This window comes from Astyanax mexicanus, chromosome 1 (assembly GCF_023375975.1).
Source record: "Astyanax mexicanus isolate ESR-SI-001 chromosome 1, AstMex3_surface, whole genome shotgun sequence".
Classification (NCBI taxonomy): domain Eukaryota; kingdom Metazoa; phylum Chordata; class Actinopteri; order Characiformes; family Acestrorhamphidae; genus Astyanax; species Astyanax mexicanus.
In genome coordinates this window covers 4684173-4709295 of record NC_064408.1, presented here as the reverse complement: position 1 = coordinate 4709295, position 25123 = coordinate 4684173, and the positions used below count along the sequence as shown (strand labels likewise).

Genomic DNA, 25123 nt, shown 5'->3' with positions numbered 1-25123 from the left:
AGTGATGTAGTTGGCATGGAAACACCACAATAGTGATGTTGGATGAGGCTTGTATTGTGGTTGGCATGGTAACACCACAGTAGTGATGTTTGATGTTGGGTCCTGATTTAGCAACACAGTAAATGAAAAAAAAGATGTACTGTAACAACCAGTAGTTTCAAACAGTGTGTGAAACTACCTCCACCATGTTTAGATTTGGCTACATTTTTACTGCACTGCAAAATAAAAAAATCCATTGGCAAAAACTATAATATAAATAAAAAATATAGGCGAATTGAGAATTGTACATGCTTATTTTAAGCGAAGCAGTCTGCTTATGGGGTACGCTCATTTTTATTAGTAAAATATCTTAATCTCAAAGTCTTAAAATGAGTGAAGTAACACTAAAACCAATCAAAAATCCCATATTTTTTGTCTTAAATTTGGACAAAAAATCAGAATAACTTAAAATTACTTAAAATTAGAAGAAACATCTAAGTAAAAGTGATTATTCCTAAAATAAGCAAAACCAAAATTCTCATGAGAGAAAAATATATAATTTAGTGATAATTTCATCATTTTTGCTTATTAAGGTTTAGTTTTTTTTTAAGTGCATGAATTCTGGATCTGTTTTGTGAATTAAAAAATCTATTTTATTCTATTCTCTTCGATTCTACCAAGATGGAGATTGGTTTTCTAGAGCTTTTCCTCACGTTAAACAGCAGCAGTTAGTATAAAAACAGTATTAACTGGGACAGCGCAGAAAATCATCCTGAAAAAGATCAAAAATAATAAACACTCGTGCTTCTGAAGACTTAAACACTGCTTTTCATTATTATCTTTTAATTGCCTCCATTTCCCAGGACCAATATAACTGCACTGTGATATTACGCTGCGGCAATCACCACTGCCAGCACCATCCGCAAATCATATTTGTATAATATAACAGGTAAGCAGTTTTTATTGCCTTCTGACGATCCCTCGTTCCCCCTCTCTTTCTCTCTCTCTTTATTAATCTGTCATCCAGTTAATAAGAGGATTATATAATAAAGGGACTTTTTTTTTTCATTGAGTCAAAAGCAGTAGCATGTTTACATAACGTCAGAACAGAAGATCAGATCTTTAAAACAGTACATTTACAGAGCAAGCAGAAATAGTACTGCAGTCTAATAACTGTGTAGTTATATAATGATTAACAATGCATGTAATAACAGTGTAACTACTGGTGAATTACACATTATTACAGATTTATTACAGCTGAACAAGTTGGTCATTAAACTTCAGTTAAATATATCAAAATATGTTGTCCATCTTCCCATAATAAAATCTGAATAATTATTTTAATTATTTAAAAATGGTGTATCATTTATTATTTAAATTTTCAAAAATAGAAAATTGGATTTAAAAACTCAATATTTAATTGTTTTAATGTAGTGTATTGTACAAGAAATTGGTTTATATTTATTTTTCCAGTTTTAGGTTTTTTTTTTTGTCTTTGCCCCTGACAATCATAATTTCAGGAGAAAAAGAAAAAACTATATATTTTTTTATTTTCTAATTTTTAATATATTTTTTAAGCATTTTGCAAGTTCTACTATGCCATCAGATTTGTGTTACAAGATACAAAAATGGACAAATCTTAAAATCGAGAGAAGATTCAAAATACTCTTTTTTTTATTCTGTTTGCAAAAAGCTGAAATTAAAAACTCGATAAATTAAAAATTGAATGAAAACCTGTTTCTTCTTCGTTTCAAATTTAGCTGCACTGAATTTGCTGGATTAAGTTTCCTATTTTTTGGCTTAAATTTTCCTATATTCTCTTAACATTACTTTACCTTTGATTCATTTAACATTTTGAATTATTTATCTTTTATTGAATTGCTTTGTCAATATTTTTTTTAAGGATTTAAGTTTGTTTCCATTAGATTAGATTTTTTTTTTTTTCTGTATAAATTAAGTTTGATTGTCTAAATGATTGAATAGCTGATTCATTAAAAAGAACAGGTTGTTTTTGCATTATATTTACTGATATGTGGATATTTTAATATATTTAAATAGCCATATGTGTATATTTGATAAACATGACATGTAAAAAATTTATTTTATTAAAAGATACACAGTGTATTGATCCTTTATTACTCTGATATTGGCCCTTTAATAGCCCTTTCTTTTTTTATTTTTCTGTATAAATGAAGTTTGATTGTCTAAATGATTGAATAGCTGATTCATTAAAAAGAACAGGTTGTTTTTGCATTATATTTACTGATGTGGATATTTTAATATATATATATATATATATATATATATATATATATATATATATATATATATATATATATATATAAAGCCATATGTGTATATTTGATAAACATATGATATGTAAAAATGTGTTTTATTAAATGATACACAGTGCATACTTTATTACTCTGACATCGGCCCTTTAATAGCGTTCTCTCTATCTGAGAATAAATTGATTTTTTAAAAGATTTAAGTTTGTTTCCACTAGATTAGACTTTTTTTGTATTATTTTCTGTATAAATTAAGATTGATTGTCTAAATGATTGAATGGCTGAGTCTCTATTCTGATTCATTAAAAAGAAAAGGTTGTTTTTGCATTATACTTACTGATATTTGGATATTTTAATATATTTAAATAGCCATATGTGTATATTTGATAAACCGGATATGTAAAAATGTGTTTTATTAAATGATACACAGGGTATAGATGCTCTATAACTCTAATATCGGCCCTTTATTAGCGTTCTCTCTAGCTGAGCTCTATTTTTAACGTTGGGATCGTAGTCGTGAGATGTGAGATGTTGATAAATAATATTGATAAATAAATCATCCCCCAAACGCTTGCAAAATTAATAAAGACAAATGAATCAATCATTTATGAGCTAAACATGATGCATCTTCCCCGGGGTCGATTTTTCCGCAGGAAGACAGTGGCGGGAGTTATTATTATCAGACGCAGGAGAAGAAGTGCTTCTGAAAGCTCATGTAGGGCTTAAGAGAACATCATTATTGACGAGGGATTTGCAGGAGCGGCGTTCTCATCAAAGGCGTGTTCGTGTGGCATCGCCGCGTGGTTGCTATGCAGCGCTCGAGTTTAATAACGACGAATGATGAGGTACCGAGTTTAACGGATTGACCCGAATCTCGCGATGTCCGTTCAAATCAGTCTTAGCACTGAAGATCTGGATTTGCGGAGGAATTTCATGGATTATTCAGTAATTTAAAGGAGTATTCTGTAGGATTTGCTCTTTGTTGCGTTTTCCTTAAGCAGTAGGTTTGTTTTTATGTAGGTATACAGTAAATTCAGTTGCTTGTCAACTGTATAATCCCTATATACATTAACAGGAGTTACAGATCCCGCCCTCAAACAAAGTCTGTTGGGACACTGCTGTGCACTGTCCAAAAATCTTTGTTCCTGTATACAGCTGTATATAGTGATGCCACAGCTCAAGGAGGGTGAAGTCAGACTCCACCTCTTTTCAAACTCGGAGGAAAGCGCAGCGACTCGGTTCTGATACATCAGCTCACAGACGCAGATTTGTGCTGATCCACATCACCCTAGAAGTGATGAGGGGAAAGAAAGAGCACCATCTACTGTACCCATCCAAAGAGCACAAGGCCGATTGTGCTCTCTCAGGGCTCCTGCAGCTGATGGCAAGCTGCATAACCGGGATTCGAACCAGCGATCTCCTGATCATAGTGACATAAATGAAAAACCTGCATTAAAGGTACTCTTCAATGAGCTGTTTGGAGGCTCCTCCCTTATTCTGATGTCACAATAAGAGCCTATACCTGCATAGAACGACTTTGGCTCCACCCCTCACCCGTCAACCTGATACCCGTCAAGTCCCGCCCATTAGATCTTCTAGTTGAAGATCCACAATTTCTGTATGATGGTTGAGAAACTCGTACAGTACACAGCAGGATTAGACAGCAGACTTCGTCTGAGGGAGGGATCTGCACCTACTGACTGTGGCAAGACAGCAGATGAGGAAGATGTTGGAACTTCATCTTCCTCTTAAAATAAAAGTTAATAAACTGACCTTTAATAGGTATATATTATGCATAACTCACTTTTTCAAGCTTTAGTTTTTTTTTCCATTTGAGTTTTAACTGCCCCTATAAACTCTACAAATTCTCCAAACACCAAAAAAATCCATCCATCCATCCGTTTTTTTGTAAATCAGCTAAAAACGTTGGTGTCAGGAATCAAATGAGCTTCTATGAGCTGTTTTGAGACTCCTCCCTTTTTCTGACATCACAATAAGATCCTATACCTGCTCCACCCCTCACCTGGCAACCCCCACCACAAAGCCCCGTCCAATAGATCTTCTTGTTGAAGATCCACAATTTCGCTATTCTAGTTAAGAAACTCAGGCAGTACACTGCAGGATTAGACAGCAGACTTCATCTGAGTGAGGGATCTGTACCTACTGTTCGTGGCAAGACAGCAGATGAGGGACATGTTGGAACTTAAAATAAAAAAATAAATAAACTGACCTTTAAAAGGTATATATTATGCAAAACTGACTTTTTGCATGCTTTTGTTTTTTTTTCATTTGAGTTTTAATTGTCCCTATAAACACTCCAAACACCAAAAAAAATAATCCATCCATCCGTTTTATGTAAATCAGCTGAAAGACTTTGGTGTCATGAATCAAATGAGCTTTTATGAGCAGTTTGGAGACTCCTCCCTTTTTCTGACATCACAATAAAATCCTATACCTGCTCCACCCCTCACTCGTCAACCCCTACCACAAAGCCCGCCCACTAGATCTTCTTGTTAAAGATCCACAATTTTGCTATTCTGGTTGAAAAGCTCGGACAGTACACAGCAGGATTATCCAGGAGAGTTTTTCTGAGGGAGGCATCTATACCTACTGTAGGAACCAGAAACATCTTACTTGCATAAAAGTGTCAGAGTCCTTAAACGGCTCCTTCTTAAAGGAGTAGACCTGGTTAGATCTTTATTTAAAAGTGATTTTGTTCAAAGAACTTTATGAACATGTTTTGTAGAGCCCACAGATCTACTGTATTCTAACTTGTATGTATAATATGTTCACTTTAGATGTTTCAAGTGTTTCTTCAAGTGGAATTTATTTGATATTAATACAGACTGGCTATATTTGGTTCCTAAAGCCAGACAGACCTGCAGAGTACGGGTCCTCTAAGCCCGTCTGCAGATTTTCACCACGCAGAGCACTATTACTGAGATCACAGGGACAGAATCTGTACGATTGTGTGTTTAAGGTCGTGAGTTAATCAAAAGAGCTCACAGCGTTCTCAGACCCGGCTCCTGCCGACGCCTCGCCGCTATTGGATAATATAATGAGGCCGTATGTGAGACCGGCAGGGTTTACCCACCATAAACCTGACAAAGTTCAAAAGCTTCGTCCAAATAAGAGGGAGTTCAAACACTCAATAAACCAGGAGACGAGCTTAAACACTGCAGATTTATACAGGAAGTGAAGGTGGACAATCTACTACAGTCTATTCAGTATCCACAATGAGTTATTTTATATACACTTTGAGGTATTTACCATATATATTACTAAAAATTACTCAGTATTTACTATGAATTCCTAGGTATCTCCTATTAATTGTTGCATAATCACTATTGATTATTTAAAAACCACTATGAAATATGCAGTGTCTACTCAAAATGTGTTACATAACCACAATGAATTATGTAATACACCCTGTGAATTCTTTAGTATCTACTATAAATTGTAAAATAAACACGGCAGATTATTTATCCACTATGAAGTCTTTAGTTTCTACTATGAATTGTTACATAATCACTATGGAATCACGTCTTAGCCCTGTCTCATGTCTCTGTGTGTCTTCCCCACGTGACCTGTACTCCTCTGTGTCTCCTGTCAGTAGATTTCCACCATGTGTTTCTCATTTGTAGCTCCGCCCCTTCCCCAGGTGTTTCCAATTCTAGTGTGTTTTATGTTACTATAAATAGCCCTCCTCTGTCACTTGTCCTCCGTCGGTCTTTGCACTAACCCCTGTTGTTTCGTCTCTCTCTGTGTTTCATAGTTTCTCAGTGTTTCATAGCCTCTGTTCTTCACGTCGTAGTTTCTATGTTTATCACTTGTTCGTGTTTCTAGTTTCTTGTTTATTTCCGTCTTCCTTGGCTCCTTGTAGATACCCCTGCTTTGTGTTTATTAGTTTATTCCCTTGTATATATTTCCCTAGCCCTGTTAGTTTATTTCTAGTATATCTTGTTTGTTTAGGTTTATGTTATTTTGTTTCACTGTTTATTTTGGTTATTGGTTTATTATCTTCGTTACGCATTTTCTCGTTTCTTTGTTTATTTGTTATTTATTTAATAAATTATTTATTTACTTCGCCCTTACCTGCACTTGTGTCCGCTTTCCTCGTCACCCTGCCTGGGTCACCCCCATTTCCGTGACATTCAGTATATATTTTGAATTGTTATATAATCATTATGAATTATTCCTTAACCCCTACGAATAATTCTGCATCTACTTTAAATTGAAACATTATCAGTATGCATTATTCAAACCCCACTTTGAAATATTCAGTATCTTCTATAAATTGTTACATAACCACTATGAATTATTCAATAACCACTATTTTTTAGTATCTACTTTACATTGTCACATTATCACTATTAACTGCAACATAACCACTACATATTATTACATAACCACTATGAATTCTTTAGTAAACACTATAAATTGTTCCATGACCACTATACATTTTTAAATAACCCCTATGAATGATTTAATGTCTACTTTGAATCAATTTGTTACAATATCCCTATGAATTATTTAATAATCACTATTAATTCCTCAGTATCTCATATAAATTGTTACATAATCACTATGAATCATTGCATAACCACCATGAATTTCCCAGTACCTCTTATAAATTGTTCCATAACCATTACAGATCATTGCATAACCACTATGAATTTGTCTATATAATACGAATTGTTATGTTACCACTATGAATTATTTAAAAACCACTATGAATTTCTTAGTATCTACTAGATTTTTTTCAATTACCCCTAAGAATTATTTAACATCTACTATAAATTGAAACATAACCACAACAGAATATTCCATAACCACTATGAATTCTTTTGTATATAATATTAATTTTTATGTTACCACTATTAATTATTTAATAACCACTATGAAATCTTCAGCACCTCCTATAAATTGTTCCATAACCACTATGAATTATACAATAACCACTAAAAATTTCTCAGTGTCTCGTAAAAAATATTCCATAACTACTATGGATTATTCAGTATATACTCTAAATTGTTCCATAACCACTATGAATTTTTCAATAACCCCTATGAATTATTCAGAATCCCCTATAAATTGTTACGTTATCACTATGAATTATTCCACAACAACTATGAATTCTTTATTAAGTCCTATAAATTGTTACATAACCATTATGAATCATTCCTTAACCACTATGAATTTCTCAGTATCTCTTATAAATTGTTACATAATCACTGTAAATTATTAAACAACCACCATGAATTACTCAGTATCTACTACAAATTGTTACATAACCACTACAGATCATTTCATAACCAGTATGAATTCATTCATTTCTACTATAAATTGTTACATAATCACTATAAATTATTGAATAACCACTATGAATTACTTACTATCTACTACACATTGTTACATAATCACTATGAATTATTAAATAACCCCTATGAGTTATTAAGTATCTTATAAATTGTTCCATAACCATTACAGATCATTCCATAACCACTATGAATTACTTACTATCTACTACATATTGTTACATAATCACTATGAATTATTAAATAACCCCTATGAGTCATTAAGTATCTTATAAATTGTTCCATAACCATTACAGATCATTCCATAACCACTATGAATTACTTGATTTCTACTATAAATTGTTACGTAATCACTATACATTATTGAATAACCACTATGAATTTCTTAGCATCTCTTATAAATTGTTCCATAACTATTATGGATTATTCAACAACCACTATGAATTATTCAATATCTCCTATAAATTGTAACATTATCACCCCTATTAATTATTTAGTATCTACTATGAATGTTACATAACCACTATGAATTTTCCAATAACCTGCATGAATTATTTAGTACCTACTCTAAATTATTCCATAAACACTATGAATGTATTAGAATCTCTTATAAATTGTTCCATAACTACTACGATTCATTCAATAAGCACTATGAATTTCTTAGTATCTACTATGAATTGTTACATAACAACTATGGATACTTCAGTATCTCTGTGCACAGGAGTTTATAGGTGTTTAAAGGGTTAATGTGAAGGACTCTCCTGATTGGACAGGAGGGTTTGATGCTCTGCAGTTTGTTCTGCCAATCTCCACATCACCCAGCTTCTTCCAGAGGGCTTCATTATAAGCTATTAGCGCTCATAACCGCTTTAAGATCCGAGCTAACAGCTAACCACACTCTGCAATCACCACTATTCCACAGCGCTTTACAGCAAATCAGCTGGAAACCTGACAATCACAACCGTGCACCAGAACCGTGCACCAGCCTTTCACCAGCCATGGCTGTTCACCTGATAATGACCTCACACAGTGACCAACTTTTGCCTTTTAACTCCATTTAATCTCTTAATAACGGTTTCAGTGTGTTAAAGGTGTCACAAATATCAAATAAATGTTATAAAATAGAGAAACTTCATTTCCCTACTTTATTTTATGTTTTTAAGCAACAAAAAGTGGTTGTTCTGCTCGAATACCTCTTTATGGTAGCTTTTGTTAACCCTCTACGGCATGGCGTTGCCCTCAGGCTACAAACCACTCTCTGGATTTTTAAAGAGGCTTCATAACACATTCATAAGCACTTAATAATGTATGGGATACTTTGGGATCTTTTGCTGTTAGGTTCTAAGTATGATTTTGAGGCCCTTAAACTAAAGTGGTAACTTATTTTGTATTCATAACACCTTCATTAAGCAGAATTCAGTAGACATTAAGTAGATGCTATGTACTGGCAATGTTCTTTCATGCATTATATCCTCCTCAACAAAACATATCTATATTATGAAGTTATAAATATAACACTCATTGCATGATATATCAATAGAATATAATTTGTTTATATTGTTATTGCATGTTATTGTGGCTTGCTTAGCTAATGCCAGGTTATACTACATTATTTTAGCCCGGCAAATATTTGGCATGCTAGATATCTGACCCAGTCGTCAACTGGGAGTCAGGAGCAGCGGCTACGTACAGCCAATGGAAATACAGACAAAGAAAGAGAGAACCACGGGTCCAAAACACAATCTCTGCATTTCCAGAGCTGTTTGTGGTAAATCTGACCAATTTCTGTTCCCCTGTTATATCAGTAAATGACTGATAAACTCTAGAGGGAGCTAGCGAGTGAGTCCTGTATGAATGGGGGTGAATGTAGCTAAAAGCTAAAACTTTAATTTAAAAATAACAAAACTATAACTACTTGTTCTACTACTAAGTAGAAAAATGTTTTTACTTTAAAAAAAGCAAAGAAAGTGTTTCTGAATCTTTCAGTTTATCTACAGAAAAAAGGTTTTGCACTGTAAAGCACTAGCATTACTGCTACTGTGAGCTGATCGGTTGGCGAGTAGAGTAGAGCATGTTTTAAATGTTTATAACTGGAGTTTAAAATGATAAAAAATGACGTCTGCGGTACTGAAACATTTAACCCTTGTGTGGTGTTCATATTTTTGTTACTCGTTTACTTTGTTACTTGTATTTAATTCAGCAAAATTAAGCAATTTTACATTAAAATGCTTTACACATGCTCGCTTCACCTAAATTGCAACAATATAAACATAAGCTTACATGGTTAATATTTGCCCTTTACCTTTCTTATGTTACATTTCTTTTAAAAAGTGCTACTCTTTTTTTATTAGTTTTTTAATAAAATGTAAAAGAAAATGAATTAAACTCAAGATATGAGTAGAACATTTGTTTAGTTTCAAATTTACAAATGAAGCAATGTTTATTAGCCCTTGGCCAAACATACTGTATGTAATATAAATGTGTAGGGGAGGGGGGGTGTACAGTGTGTGTTTATCGAAAATGTGTTTTGATATATGTTTTTCACAAAAAATGAGCCAATGCCAATGAGTTTGAGTTAGAAAAAATATTTTTTAGTATCATTTGATGAAAAATGAAAACGGGTCCCACAGACCCGAACACCACACAAGGGTTAATATAGTTCTATGTTGAGGACATAAATACATATTTCAGTATAAAACTGAACTGATTTTACTCAGTTGCTTCATATGAACTCGTTCATGTTGGACTCACTTTAAGTGCGTATTCTCCTCTATAGTGATTCTCTGGTTTGGCTTCGCTAGTTCTGGTGTGTGTTTAGTTTGGGTGTGTGTTTAGTTCTGGTGTGTGTTTAGTTTGGGTGTGTGTTTAGTTCTGGTGTGTGTTTAGTTGTGATAAATGTGTTTCTGGAGAGCTGTGAGATGATATCATGGTTATTGTATACAGCTCTGGAAAAAAAAATAAGAGAGCACTTAAAAATGATGAGTTTCTTTGATTTTTACCAAATTGAAAACCTCTGGAATATAATCAAGAGGAAGATGGATGATCACAAACCATCAAACCACCAAACTGAACTGCTTGAATTTTTGCACCAGGAGTAAAGCAGCATAAAGATAACCAAAAGCAGTGTGTAAGACTGGTGGAGGAGAACATGAAGCCAAGATGCATGAAAAAACTGTGATTAAAAACCAACCAGAGTTATTCCACCAAATATTGATTTCTGAACTCTTAAAACTTTATGAATATGAACTTTTCGTTTTCTTTGCATCTTTATTTGAGGTCTGAAAGCTCTGTATTTCTTTCTAATTTTCTGTAAATAAATGCTCTAAATGACAATATTTTTATTTGGAATTTGAGAACATTGAGAAATGTGGTCCGTAGTTTATCCTCTTGAGACCCAGGCTTTTGCATGGTGCATTTCACTTTTCCTAGCTATTTTCTAAACAGAAGGACCTAAATTAACTTTTTTTAAACATTATTCTTGCCATTTGGGTAAGAAGGACCCAATTAGTCCAAAAACAAAATGTATGCACGTTTCTGTCTGAACTGGCTGTAGAAACCTTTGACTGGGATTCCCGTCATCTTGTTAACAATCAACGTAATAAGTGTAATGTTGTCATGTGACCACATGATGGTATAGGCCAGGGGTGTCCAAACTTTTTTTGTTGGGGGCCAGAAAGAGAAATATATTTGAAGTCACGGGCCACAGACTCTGTAATAAAATAATGAAATATACCACTTTAAATAATACATTTTCCTGATTATTTTCATTTACACACCATTTTACTTGACTTACTATATTTATCTTTGAGAGTGTTGTGTAAACTAAGATTTTTCAAATTGATGTTTAATTTCATGATGTCTCTTAATATTAAACTCCTTAATTACAGCAACTTTTAGACTCTTTGGTCCGTTTTTCTGCGCCAGAAATGCGCACCCTCTCTGCTTTTAGACTGTTTGGCCTGTTTTTCTGCGCTAGAAATGCTCACTCTCTCCGCTTTTAGACTCTTTGGCCCGTTTTTCTGCACTAGAAATGCGCACTCTCTCCGCTTTTAGACTGTTTGGCCCGTTTTTCTGCGCTAGAAATGCACACTCTCTCCGCTTTTAGACTCTTTGCCCCGTTTTTCTGCACTAGAAATGCACACTCTCTCCGCTTTTAGACTCTTTGGCCCGTTTTTCTGCGCTAGAAATGCGCACTCTCTCCGCTTTTAGACTCTTTGGCCCGTTTTTCTGCACTAGAAATGCGCACTCTCTCCGCTTTTAGACTCTTTGGCCTGTTTTTCTGCACTAGAAATGCGCATTCTCTCCGCTTTTAGACTCTTTGGCCTGTTTCTGACACCTAGCGTTCAAACTTTGAATCTCACATTATAAAAACCTGCTTAACAGCGGGCCAACTTTCATTCTATTTCTAAAATACCTCCGTAGTTTGGACACCCCTGGTATAGGCAGTGTCTCCATATGATGCCAAAGGGTCAATGTTTTAAAAAATTAAGTATCACAGAGGCAGAATGTAACATCCACATATGAGGACACAGGGTCTTAAGAGGTTAAAGAATAAAACAACACTGTTCATTTTACTCAAAAGTAAACCTATAAATAGCAAGTTCGATAGTTTAAGAACAGAACTTTTTTCTTACATGGAGTTTCTCTGAATCTTCACAGCCAGACTCCATCTCAACTCTCACCAGAAAAGGTTATTAATTACGGTCCAATCTCTAGCTTGACTTATCTCCACTGTGATTATGAACTGGACTAAGCTGATGATGATATTGATGATGAAAATGAAGATGATGAAGATCACTAATTGGACGGTTCATTAAAGAACCAACAGTGGTTCTTCAGTGGCACCGATCCAAACCCGTCTTTTTGAACCCTGGATAAAACACACTCACACTCACACACAGACTAACAGGCTACCCACAGAGACCACCAACGGACCAATTTCCATCAGAGCCAGAACGCCAAGTCCTCCAGCTGCACCAGTATCCCTTTCATGCCTCCACCAATCAGAACGCTCCGCCGCCTCCTGCCAGTGGAAGACAGTGCTTATTATTCGCTCTGCCAAAGCAGACCTCTCGTTTATATTCCGAACCAGACCGGACCCAGCTCCCAGAACAAACCCGGCCCGGAGAGAGAGAGCGAGAGAGATGGAGAGATGGGAGAGGAATGAGTAAAAAGTATAGAAGCGATAGAAGATATAAGTTATAAGTATGAGAACATCGAGGAAAAAGTAAAGAAAGTAAAGATATTGAAAGAAAAAGAACATAGTGGATCAACACTAGCAGATGACAGACATGTCTCTCCAAATACACAATCACTGATCATCAGTAAATTTTAATTTAATTTATAATAAATTTCATTTAAAGGAAATCAAGGGACCATAGTCTGGACTAAGCTTAGATTTCCAATATTAAGAGTGAGTTTTCAGTGAAGTTTCTCCAGCACTAAGGCTGGGTGCAGCAGCATTAGCATTAGCCGCTAACCGTAGTGCTAGTGGAACGTAAATGCCACCCGATAGAGCTAGACTGAGGAACCCAGGGCGCTATCAGCTAGCGGTTCATTCCACATAGCTTGTTTTAACAGAGCAAACACAGAACAGACTACACTCCTATATACTCACCTCTGAACGGCAAAAGAGCTAGCACTGCGCTTAGTGGCTAATGCTAATGCTTATAAATCTGTACTTCAGTGGAGTGGCTTTACTGCTCCTTAATACCTGACTGGTAAAATTCTTACACAAGGCGCACTGTTGAATTTTTGGGGAAAATTAAAGGATTTTTAATGTGCCTAATACCCTGAAAATACAGTATTGTTATTTAATTCTGTCTCATTCTGTTTGTTACCAGTGAAATCAGTGTTCCTTGCTCAGTGTTAGACCCTGTTGTGTCCAAGGTGAGATCCAGAAGTTCAGCATTGTTTACTCGTGACCTTGAAGACCAGTGTCTCCAGCCTGAAGGTCAACAAACCAAAACCTTGAACCTCCTCAGAGAAATTTACTGCAGCTAACCGGAGCACAGTGACGGTATCATTAAATGAGCAGGAGATACTGTGATACATTGGTTTATAAAAAGTTCTTGCTCTTGATAATAAAACACAGTGGATCAACACCAGCAGATGACATGTCTCTCCAAACCATCACTGATCATCAGTACATTTTACTTATTTCATTTAAAGTAAATCAAGGGATCAGAGTCTGGAGGAAGAGTGGAGAGACACACAGTCCAAACTGCTCGAGGTCTAGTGTGAAGTTTCCACCAATCAGTGATGGTTTGGAGAGTCATATCTGTCGTCTGCTGATGTCAGTGCAGTTTTGTTTTCCCACAAAATCTTGCTTAAGCACTTTATGCTTCCCTCTGATACAGTCCAATCTTATAGAGATGCAGATTTCATTTTCCAGCAGAACTTAGCACACTGCCCACATAATATTAATTTTTTTGGAGATACTGATTTTTGGGTTTTTATTGGCTGTAAGCTTCATAATCATCAACAATAAAAAAATAAATGCTTAAAATAGATCAATCTGTGTGTTTAATACATCTATATAATACATGAGTTATACATTTATAACAGATTTTTTTTAAATAAAGTAACTTTTTATATACTGAATTACTGAAATAAACTGATTTTACATTGACTTCCATTGAAAGTTTAGAAGGTTTTTTCTCTCTAGATTGGGTTTTTCCCAATCTCAATTGGACCAGTAAGTGTCCACCATCCTCATAACCAGATCTCACTCAAGGTCTTAACTGGCTCAATGCAATCAAATCTTCACAGCAATGTCCCAAAAACCAGCATAAACCTCAGAAACCATCAGAAAAGTAGAGTAAATGTTCTTCCTGCAGCCGTAAAACTCCATATTGACATCCTTAATCTAATGAAACATGTTCTGTATAACCTAAATGTGGTTCAAAATTTATGAATCTAAAGCTCTTGTGTGTCCAAATGCAATCAATTAGTCACAGCAATGTTCCAACAACCAGTTAAATCCATTGGAGCACAGAATTGTGGAGTAAAGGTTCTTATTTTCACAGAAAGAACCTAAAAACATCCCAACATAATGACTTTGATCTTAGTTAGACCAAAAAAGATCCACCATCATCATAACCAGACCTCACTCAAGGTTTTTTATGGTTCAATGCAATCAAATACTCACAGCAATGTCCCTACATTTGGCATAAAACTTTAGAAACCATCAGAAAATCAGAGTAAATGTTCTTCTTTCCACAGCTTCAACAGCAATAAAACTATATATGAATTCATCGTCAGAACAGACCTTGTTAAAGCTCCTATGTGGCTGAATACAATCAATTATTCACAACAATGTTCAAACATACAGCCCTAGAAGTGCATAAGAGTCAGGTTATTGCTTTTTCTAGGGTTGTTGAGAATATTAAAGCTCCATATTAACATCCTTGATTTCAGTTGAGCCAGCAAACGTTCACCATCATTAAAACTAGGCTTTGCCCATGCAACTCTGTGATGGAATACAATCAAATTCCCACAGCAATGTTCCAACATCTAGTATAAACCATAGATACACAGAACAGTAGAGTGTAGGTTCTTCCTACAGCCATAACAGGGTTGTTGAGAACATTAAAACTCCCTACTTATGTCATTGACCTCACAGTGGTGCTGAATGGACTTCCTTAGAGAAGCTATTGTGTGGTTGAATGCAATCAAATTCTCACAGCAATGTTCAAACATCTAGCATAAACCATAAACATGCAGAAGTCATAACAAGGGTTGTTGAGAAGAATTAAAAATCTGTTTTAAGCCTTTGATACTCCACCTAGAGTGGTTCGAAATGTATTAAGCCAAAATCCTTTTGTGTCTGAATGCAACCAATCCTCACAGCAATTTCCCAACATCTATCATAAACCTTAGAAGTGCAAAGTGTAGAGTAAAAGCTTTTCCTACAGTTGTAACAGTGATAAATAAATTCCACTCTTTATGTCCTTGATCTTAGCTGGATTGGAGTATATATTAAAATTAAAAACAGACCTCATTCAAGCTCTTGAATGGCTGTATGCAATCAAATGCTGAAAAAAAATCAGAATTTACCACTATAAAGCTACTGTGTGGCTAAATGCAATCAAATCTTCACAGTAACCAAACGCTAAATTCGTGTCAGAATCGTGCTTCTGACTGGTTTCTAAGCCCCGCACCACAATTTCAATAGTGGGACAAATTCCGCAGTGCTCCTAGATGAACTGTAATCCTGTGCAGTTGAGGTGGCTGCAATTCTGACACAAATTCAGCATTTGGTTTTGAACAAAATGTAAATACTTGTGGATTGTTCTTCAATAAAAAGATGAAGTGCATTGAAATGTAATGTAATAGTGGTTTTGCATTTCATTTTGGCATATATTCTGCATGTTATTGAGAAAAAGCAATGCATCTTGTGGATTACATTTATATTTTTCCGCTGTAGTGTTTGCTTTTTTTAGTTTCAGCCCTAATAACATCAAAACCCAGACATTATGTTCCAAAAAAAAATAAAAAATACAGCATTAACCCTAGAAGTGCCCAACTGTCAAACTCCCTGGGCAACAGGTTCTTCACAGTCTTTATCGCTTATAAAGTTATCTGGAGTGATGGAGCTCCATCCAACACTCAACCTTCTGTGTTGGTAAATGCAATCAAATCCTCCCAGCAATGTTCCAACATCTATCCTAAACCTTAGAAACACAGAAGAGTCGAGTAAAGGCTGCTTTTGTAATGGATTTGCTGACTAACTCCCTATGAAATTCTCTAGAGTAATGGAGCTCCATTTAACACCTTCCAAAAGAATTGATTAGCAAAGGTTATCATCCAACATAAGTAGTAGGATATCACGTGGCTGAATGCAATCAAATCCTCACAGCAATGTTTTAACCTCCAGCTAAAAAGCCCAGAAACACAGAAGTGTAAAGTAAAGGCTGGTTTTGTAATGGATTTGTTGACTAACTCCCTATGAAGTTCTCTGGAGTGATGGAGCTCCATCCAACACACATTATCGACTTATCATTCAATTTTAATAACGTGATATCGTCTATTGTGTTTGCACTTACAAAATGCACGTACATATATTGTGACTGTGGGAGATTCAGGAAGCGAATTCACTCAAAACATACCTTTATTAGGAAAAACGCCCTCCATCAACACCCAAAACTAACTTAAAGAAACATAGTAACGGCCCAGAGCGACCGCAAGTAGCTTAACTAGAGCCTTAGGTTCAGGTTGTTCAGGGTCTTTATTCAGGTTCAACGCGTGCCAGCTGGGACAGACTGGGGCTGCATGTCATGGTGCAGGGCAGACCCATGGTTCTCCTGCCTCGGCACTTCATAATGTGTTTATATACACTGAAGAACCTACTTTAACCTACTTTGGTTCAAGCAGGGAACTTTTCAGGTTCCAAAATTAGGTGTGTGAACAGGAATGGAACGTTTTTTTGTCTCTTTTTGTCTTTGTTATGATAGTTATTTAAATAGTGGCAAATTAGTGGTCTAAAAATGCCAACAATATCATTTATCGCTTATCGTCCAACATCAGTAGTAGACCTCACGAATACAATCATGTGCCTGAATGCAATCAAATCAATGTTTTAATATTTTTACAGCCTATAAAGTTCTCTAGAGTGATGGAGCTCCATCCAATACTCAACCTTTTGTGTTGGTGAATGCAATCAAATCCTCACAGCAATGTTTGTTCCAACATCCAGCATAAAGCCCCGAAGCTCAGAACTATTCATACAACATCAAAACCAGACCTTTTGTTCCAAACTCCCTGGGCGAGCAGGTCCTTCACAGTCTTTACCACTTATAAAGTTCTCTAGAGAGATGGAGCTCCATCCAATACTCAACCTTTTGTGTTGGTGGATGCAATCAAATCCTTACAGCAATTTAATTACACCAACATCCAGCATAAAGCCCAGAAGCACAGAAGTGTACAGTAAAGGCTGCTTTTACAACAGATTTGTTGACTAACCCACTATTAAATTCTCTAGAGTGGTGGAGCTCCATTCAACAATTTCCAGACCTCACAAATACTATCATGTGGCTGAATGCAATCAAATCAATGCACCAATACATTGCTCTCATGAAACCTAGAAGCTCAGGGAGGAGTCAAAGCTTTGTTAAAGTCCCAAAACCAATCACACATCATCAAAACCAGATCTGGTGCTAATATAGAATCAAGCATGTTGCATCAAAAAAAAGTAAAAAAGTTGAAAAAAGTATCGAATTTTAAGTCCTAATTTTGCATTATTTCCCTTCTTTAGAAGTCCAATCTAAACACTGGCCTGCTGCACAAAACTGCAAGAAAGTGGTGGCTGCATGCATTTAAAACTGAAATAATCTTGGTAGTTCAAAAAAATAAAAAGAACATATTTACACTTTATTTTAGTGTTAAAACTAAATACTGTAGATGTATGCTAATTAAAAACCAACCATGCTGCACCAAAGTTACTCAATGCATTCAACAAAATTAGACTATAATTTAGCATTAATCAGCATTAAAGACACATTTTTAAACCTAGAAAAGTTTTAAATGCACGAATACAGATGCAATGTAGCATTATTTTGCGTTTTAATACAAAATTGCTTATTCAGAAGGCAGGAAATGCTTTATTTTACACTTCCTATTGACTATAAAATCTTATGTTCCAAAAACCCAGCATGAACCGTAGAAGTGCCCAAGTGTCAAAGTCCCTAATAATGTTCTTATTCCCAAGCGGGTGAGCAGGTTTTTCACAGTCTTTATATCACATGAAGTTCTTTAGAGTAATGGAGCTCCATCCAACACCTTCCAGACCAATCGATTAGCAAAGCTGATCATCCAACATCACTAGTAGATCTCACAAATACGATAATGTGGCTGAATGCAATCAAATCAATGTTCCAATGTTCTTCAAAGTCCTTACAGCCTATAGAGTTCTCTAGGGTGATGGAGCTCCATCCAATACTCAACCTTTTGTGTTGGTGAATGCAATCAAATCCTCACAGCAATGTTCCAACATCTATCCTAAATCTAAGAAGCCCAGTAGAGTAGTGTAAAGGCTGCTTTTGTATCGGGGGTTGTGGACTAACTCCTTGTAAAGTTCTTTAGAGTAATGGAGCTCCATCCAACACCTTCCAGACCAATCGATTAGCAAAGCTTCCCATCCAACACCAGTAGCAGACCTCACAAATACGATCATGTGGCTGAATGCAATCAAATCAATGTTCCAAGACAGGTTCTTCACAGTATTTTAAAGCCTATAGAGTTCTTTAAAATGATGGAGCTTCATTCAGTACTCAACCTTTTGTGTTGGTAAATGCAATCAAATCCTCACAGCAATGTTTCAACATCTATCCTAAACCTTAGAAGCACAGAAGCATAGAGTAAAGGCTGCTTTTGTAATGGATTGTTGACCAGCTCACAATGAAGTTCTCTGCAGTGATGGAGCTCCATCCAACACCTTTTAACTCCCTGGGCGAGCAGGTTCTTCACAGACTTCACAGCCTATGAAGTTCTCTGGAGTGATGGAGCTCCATCCAATACTCAGCCTTTTGTGTTGGTGAATACAATCAAATCCTCACGGCAATGTTCCAACATCCAGCATAAATCCTAAAAACACAGAATCATAGAGTAAAAGTGGCTTTTGTAGTGGATTTGTTGACTAACTCCCTATGAAGTTGTAGTGATGAAGTGATGGAACTCCATCCAATACCTTCCAGACCTCACAACTACTATCATGTGGATGAATACAATCAAATCAATGTTCCAAAACATTGCTATCAAGAAGTCAAAGCTTTAGTTGAAGTCCCAAAACTAATCATACAACATCAAAACCAGATATTTTCTTCCAAACTCCCTGGGTGAGCAGGTCCTTCACAGTCCTTACAACCTATAAAGTTCTTTAGAGTGATGGAGCTCCATTTAATAGTCTTTTATAACCTTTTGTGTTGGTGAATGCAATCAAATCCTCACAGCAATGTTTGTTCCAACATCCAGTATAAAGCCCAGAAGCACAGAAGTGTAAAGTAAACGTTGTTTTTACAGCTTTAACATGGTTGTTGTGACCATTAAAGCTTCCTTTTAACATCCGTGACCTCAACTGGACCAGAAACTGTCCAAGAACTTCTGGCCAGGCTCTAATCCCATCCTACAGAAGATGCTTTATCCTATAGAACAGCAGCCTTGGACACTTGTGCAGAACCCACACACTCAGCGGCTCGCGTCCATCACCAGCGCTCAATTACAGCAGCCTTCAAAGTGCAATCTGAGGGAAAAGTGCACCAGCTCCCCCTGCAGGTCGCCTCCAGTACATCCGGTGCATCCTTCAGCAGGCGAGCACACCGGCAGTGGGGTTGCGATCCTGTTATTTGCAGCTCTGTCTGCATTTGCACATGTTTTTCACGACCATACTCATGTTCAGAACCTTTACATAGCTTTTGATCACCATTTTTGATTAGGTGCATGCATTAGTTTTGCAATAAATCTGCAAAAAAAGCTCTGAAAAACTCATAAGCTCATAATAGCTTGTTTATAAGTGAAAATAGGAATTATTTTGAGTATTTTGCATGATACAGGCATGTTCTTTAACACGGCGAAGGTCGTACTGTGAAGAAAGTCCATGCGTTTAAAAAACATAACGTCCAAAATGAGGGAAAATGTTTTGTATTTTGCAAGAAATAGGTCCTACTATAAGAAATATAAGTCCATAAGACTGGAAGTCCATTCATCTAAAATGATCTGCATTATTTTGCAAGAAGTGAGCATGTTCTTAACACATGTACATTAATTATGCATGTCTGTCAAGCCAAATAATGCACAATAGCACTCTATTATGGTCATTTTATGAAAGTAGTCCATGCATCTCAAGAATTAGCACAACAAAACATTTCCAAAACATGCAATATTTTGCAACATATTGGTGCATTGGTGCAAGATAACTATATATGTATATTAACACTGTGATGGTCATACAGTGAAAAAAGTCAATGCATCTACAAAAATGAGCTCAGAAATGACCAAAATCTGCATTATTTTGCAAGATATAGGCTTGCATGTTAAGACGAAGGTTTGTATTAATGCTATGACTGTCCTTCTATGAAATAAAATCCATGCATCTACACTTAAAACCTAAAAATGAGCCAAAATCTGCATTATTCTGCAAGATATAAGCATGCATGTCAAACCAAAGGCGTATATTAATGCTATGACTGTCCTTCTATGAAAAAAAGTCCATGCATCTACAAAAAAATGCATTTTTCGGCAGGATTTAGGCATGCATTTAAAACCTAAAGCTGCATATTACCAGTGGTTATGCAAGCAAACTAGCAAATGTGCATGCAATCCACTTTGAAGGCTTTGTGATGAAAGCACCTGCACATAATCAGCCATATGCATGTGAATAATCATCAAAAGAGTGCATTGTTTTTGCTTATTTTCCATCATAAACTGCTTAAAACCTACTAAAACTAGTGCTAATATAAAATCAAGCACGTTGCACCAAAAAGATGCATGCATTTGAAAAAAAAAGCTAATTTTAGGTCATAATTTTATTTTATTATTTCCCTTCTTTAGATGTCCAATCTAAACACTGGCCTGCTGCACAAAACTAAATGAAAGTGGTGGCTGCATGCATTTAAAACTAAAATAATCTTGGTAGTTCAAAAAAGATAAAAGGACATATTTACACTTGCTTTTAGTGTTAAAACTACTGGAGATTATTGCAAATTAAAAAACAACCATGCTGCACCAACGTTACTCAGTGCATTTAACGAAATTAGACTGTAATTATGCATTATTCAGCATTAAAGACACATTTTTAAACCCAGAAAAGTTTTAAATGCACGAATACAGATGCAATGTAGCATTATTTTGCGTTTTAATACAAAATAGCTTATTCAGAAGGCAGGAAATGCTTTATTTTACACTTCCTAGTGACTATAAAAGGGTTAAACTAACAAACTGCAACTTTATAAGTCAAAAAATGGCATTATTCTGTAAGATATAAAGATATATGCATGCCCTTGAAGCTAAAAGCATGTATGTACATTGGTTATGGATTTTAACGATGAAACAAAGAAATATCTCAGCATTTTAATGCAAAATAGTTCATATAAACGAGTCATTATAAGTCACAATGTGCTTTAATGTGCTAGCTATGTCCTTGTTCTTCAAGCCAAAGGTGTGTTTTGGCATTGGCTATGGACTATGTTGGTCCTACTGTGAAAAATGTCCATGCATGTGAAAAAATAGCTAATTCAGGAGCCAAAATGTGCTTTACTGTGCAAGCTGAAGGTGCTGTGGCTGCACAGAAGGGGATTTAAGCCTCTGTACAATGGAAAATGCCGGCTAAAAGGGCATATTCACATTGATTATGGACTTTTATAGGGTGATAATATGACATATTTATGGATATGTCTGCATTTAATTACAAAATAGCTCATTTATGAGTCAGAATGTGCTTTATTTTGCAATATATGAGCATGCACTTGAGTCTAAAGGTGTGCAATTGTATTGATTACAGATTACGAAGGTTATAGCATTTAAAAAAAAGCCATATGCATGAGAATAATCATCAAAAGAGTGCTTTGTTTTTTTGGCAAAAACTGTTTAAAACCTTCTAAAAGTAATATAAACTGGTACTAATATAAAATCAAGCACGTAGCATCAAAAAGATGCATGCATTTGAAAAAAATAGCACATTTTAAGTTGTAATTTTGCATTATTTCCCTTATTTCCCCATCTAAACACTGGCCTATGACAGAATTTGAAGGTTAAAGCATTAAAAAGAGTCAATGCATGTGAAATATTAGCTAAAAAATTACTAGCTCAACCAACATGTGCTTTATTATGCAATCTTTAGACAAAAAAGTGGTTTAAGCCGGCAAAATAGTGCATATAGTGCATATTTCCATTGACTATGGACCACAAATCAGCTAAATATGGTTTATTTTACAAGAAATCGGCTTATTTTTCAGCGTAAAGGTGTGCTTAAACACCGCCATGAACACAGACTGTGAAATAAGCCCATGAATCTAAAGAATTAGCTCAAAAATGATACAAAATCTGCTTTTTATTGCAAGAAATGGGCACATTCCTCAACACAAATTGGCACATTATCATTGCTTACGGGCTATGAAGCTCCTGCTATTGACTAACTCCATGTCTCGGAAGAAATAGCTCATTCTGAAGCCTGGGAAATGTGCTGTACTGTGCAAGAGCTGACGGTGCTGTGACTGCACAGAAGTGGTTTCAAGCCTCCGGACAATCATATCTACGTTAATTATAGACTATAAAGAAGCTCATAAGAAGAAAATGTGATTTATAATACAAAGTAGCTTGAGATTTAACCAGAATATCCATTATTTTGCAAGATATGGGCATGATCTTTAAGCCAAATGTGCTTATTAACGTTGATTAAAGACTATATAGATCCTACAGTAAAAAGAAGTCTATGCTTCTAAAGAATTAAGTCAAAAATGACTCAAAAATTGTCTTTTTTGCAAGATATGAACACGTTCTTCGAGCTATGGGTGCATTTTAATGTTGCTCATGGACTGTGAAGGTCTTACGGTTCGAAAAGTCAATGCATCTGAATAATTAGCTTAAAAAATGACACAAATTGTTATTTATTCAGCAAGAAATGAACACTTTATTCAAGCTATAGGTACATATTAACATTGCTTACTGGCTATATAGATCCTACTGTAAAAAGAAGTCTATGGTTCTAAAGAATTAAGTCAAAAATGACACAAAATTTGTCTTTTTTGCAAAACACGAACATGTTCTTCGAGCTATAGGTGCATTTTAATGTTGCTTATGGACTGTAAAGGTGCAACTGAATAATTATCATTTAAAAAATGACTTAAAATTAGGCTTATTTTGCAAGCTATGTACCTTTTCTTCAAGCCAATTGTGTCTATTAACCTCGGCTATGGGGTGTGAAGGTCTTACTGTTTAAAAAGTGCATGCATCTAAAGATATAGCTCAAACATTACACAAAATGAGCTTTATTTTGCAAGCTATGAACACGATGTTCGAGCTATAGGTACATATTAACATTGCTTATGGACTATAAAGATCCTACTGTAAAAAAGAATCCATGCATTTGGAGAATTAGCTTTAAAATGACACAAAATGAGCTTTATTTTGCAAGCTAAGCAATTGTGCCAATAAAGGTCTCACTGTGAAATAAATTGCATGCTTCTAAAGAATTGACTCAAAATTATGCAAAATTTGCACTGTTTAGCGAGATATATGCTACATTTCTTCAAGCAAAATGTGCATATTATTAACTATGGAAAAAAGTCCATGCATCTCAGAAACGATCTAAAAAATGATGCTTTTCTTCTTCTTTTTTTGCATGATGCTATTTTGCATTATTTGCGATGCATTTGTAAATTGGGTATTATTTTGCCAGTTTAATAAGTGGATGTATATATTTATACATCAGCACGCGCTAGACCCCCAGCCTGGGACACACAAGAACAGTGCACTGAAGGTGCACACCGGACGCATCAGCATCAGCAACATCAGGACCAGCATCATCAGCTTCAGCACCAAACCCCGGAGTAAATCCAGTAGAGCCGCACGCGCCTTAGAAAAAGCTCTTTCTGCACCCAAAACCCAGCAAACAACCGAGCAAACAAACCCAGAACTCACCTAAAACCGGTTCCCTCCCGTGGGCTGGGCACGCGCTGCCCGCTGCTGTGCTGCGTTGGTGGCCGAGAGGAGGCGCATCCAGGGCTCGCGCGGCTGCTGGACTGCAGAAGCACGGGCAGCCCAGCTCATGCTCGAGCGCGAGAGGAGATGGGCAGCATCGAGCAGGAGAGAGAGAGAGAAAAAGCGCAGGAGCTGCACGAGAAGAAAACGACGACGGCGGAGGGATGGACGGAGGGATGCACGTGAGAGAAAGAGAGAAAAGAAGAAAGGAAGAGAGATATCCAAGCCCGGGAAAAACACACAGCAGACTGCACGGCACAGCGCGCGCGCACTCTCTACCTCCCCACCGATAGACACACTGTAGTTCAGAGAGAGAGAGAGAGAGAGAGAGAAAGAGAGAGAGGAGCGCGCGAGAGCTGAGAGAGAGAGAACACGAGCGCACACGGGAGGGTTAGAGCGCGCGCGAGAGCTGAGGCTGAGAGAGAGAGAGAGAGAGAGAGAGAGAGAGGAGCGCGCGAGAGCTGAGAGAGAGAGAGAGAGAGAGAGAGAGGGAGGTGCCGAGAATGCGGTTTAGGGATTGGGGAGGGTGGTGGTGATGGTGATGGGATGAAGGAGGAAGGAAGGGAGGGATGAGTGAGAGAGAGAGATACATACAGAGAAAAAGAGCGCGAGAGAAACAGAGAGAGAGAGAGGGAAAAAGAGAGAGAAAGAGGGAGAAGGATGAATTGAAAGAGATAAAGAGAAAAAGAGAGATAAAGGGAGGGAGAGAGCAGTAGCTAAAACATATTAAACAGTGTGAAAAAAAAAGAAGAAAAGATGGGAAAAAGGGAGGAACGAAGATGACATGAAAGAGATAAACAAAGACATAGAGAGAAATGAATTGAAAGAGATAAAGAGAGAAAGGGG

The 25123-nt window shown here is 36.2% G+C and overlaps 1 protein-coding gene across 2 annotated transcripts in view; it reads right to left on the bottom strand.

The window, feature by feature from the left end:
• brinp1 (bone morphogenetic protein/retinoic acid inducible neural-specific 1) overlaps nucleotides 1-24678 on the bottom strand; it is a 396883-nt gene extending 372205 nt beyond the window's left edge. For both annotated transcript variants that reach the window (XM_049465879.1, XM_049465880.1), the window contains exon 1: nucleotides 24218-24678. The gene's annotated coding sequence lies outside the window, so the exon portion shown is untranslated. The remainder of the gene's footprint in view (nucleotides 1-24217) is intronic.
• Between the last annotated feature and the right edge of the window lie 445 nt (nucleotides 24679-25123).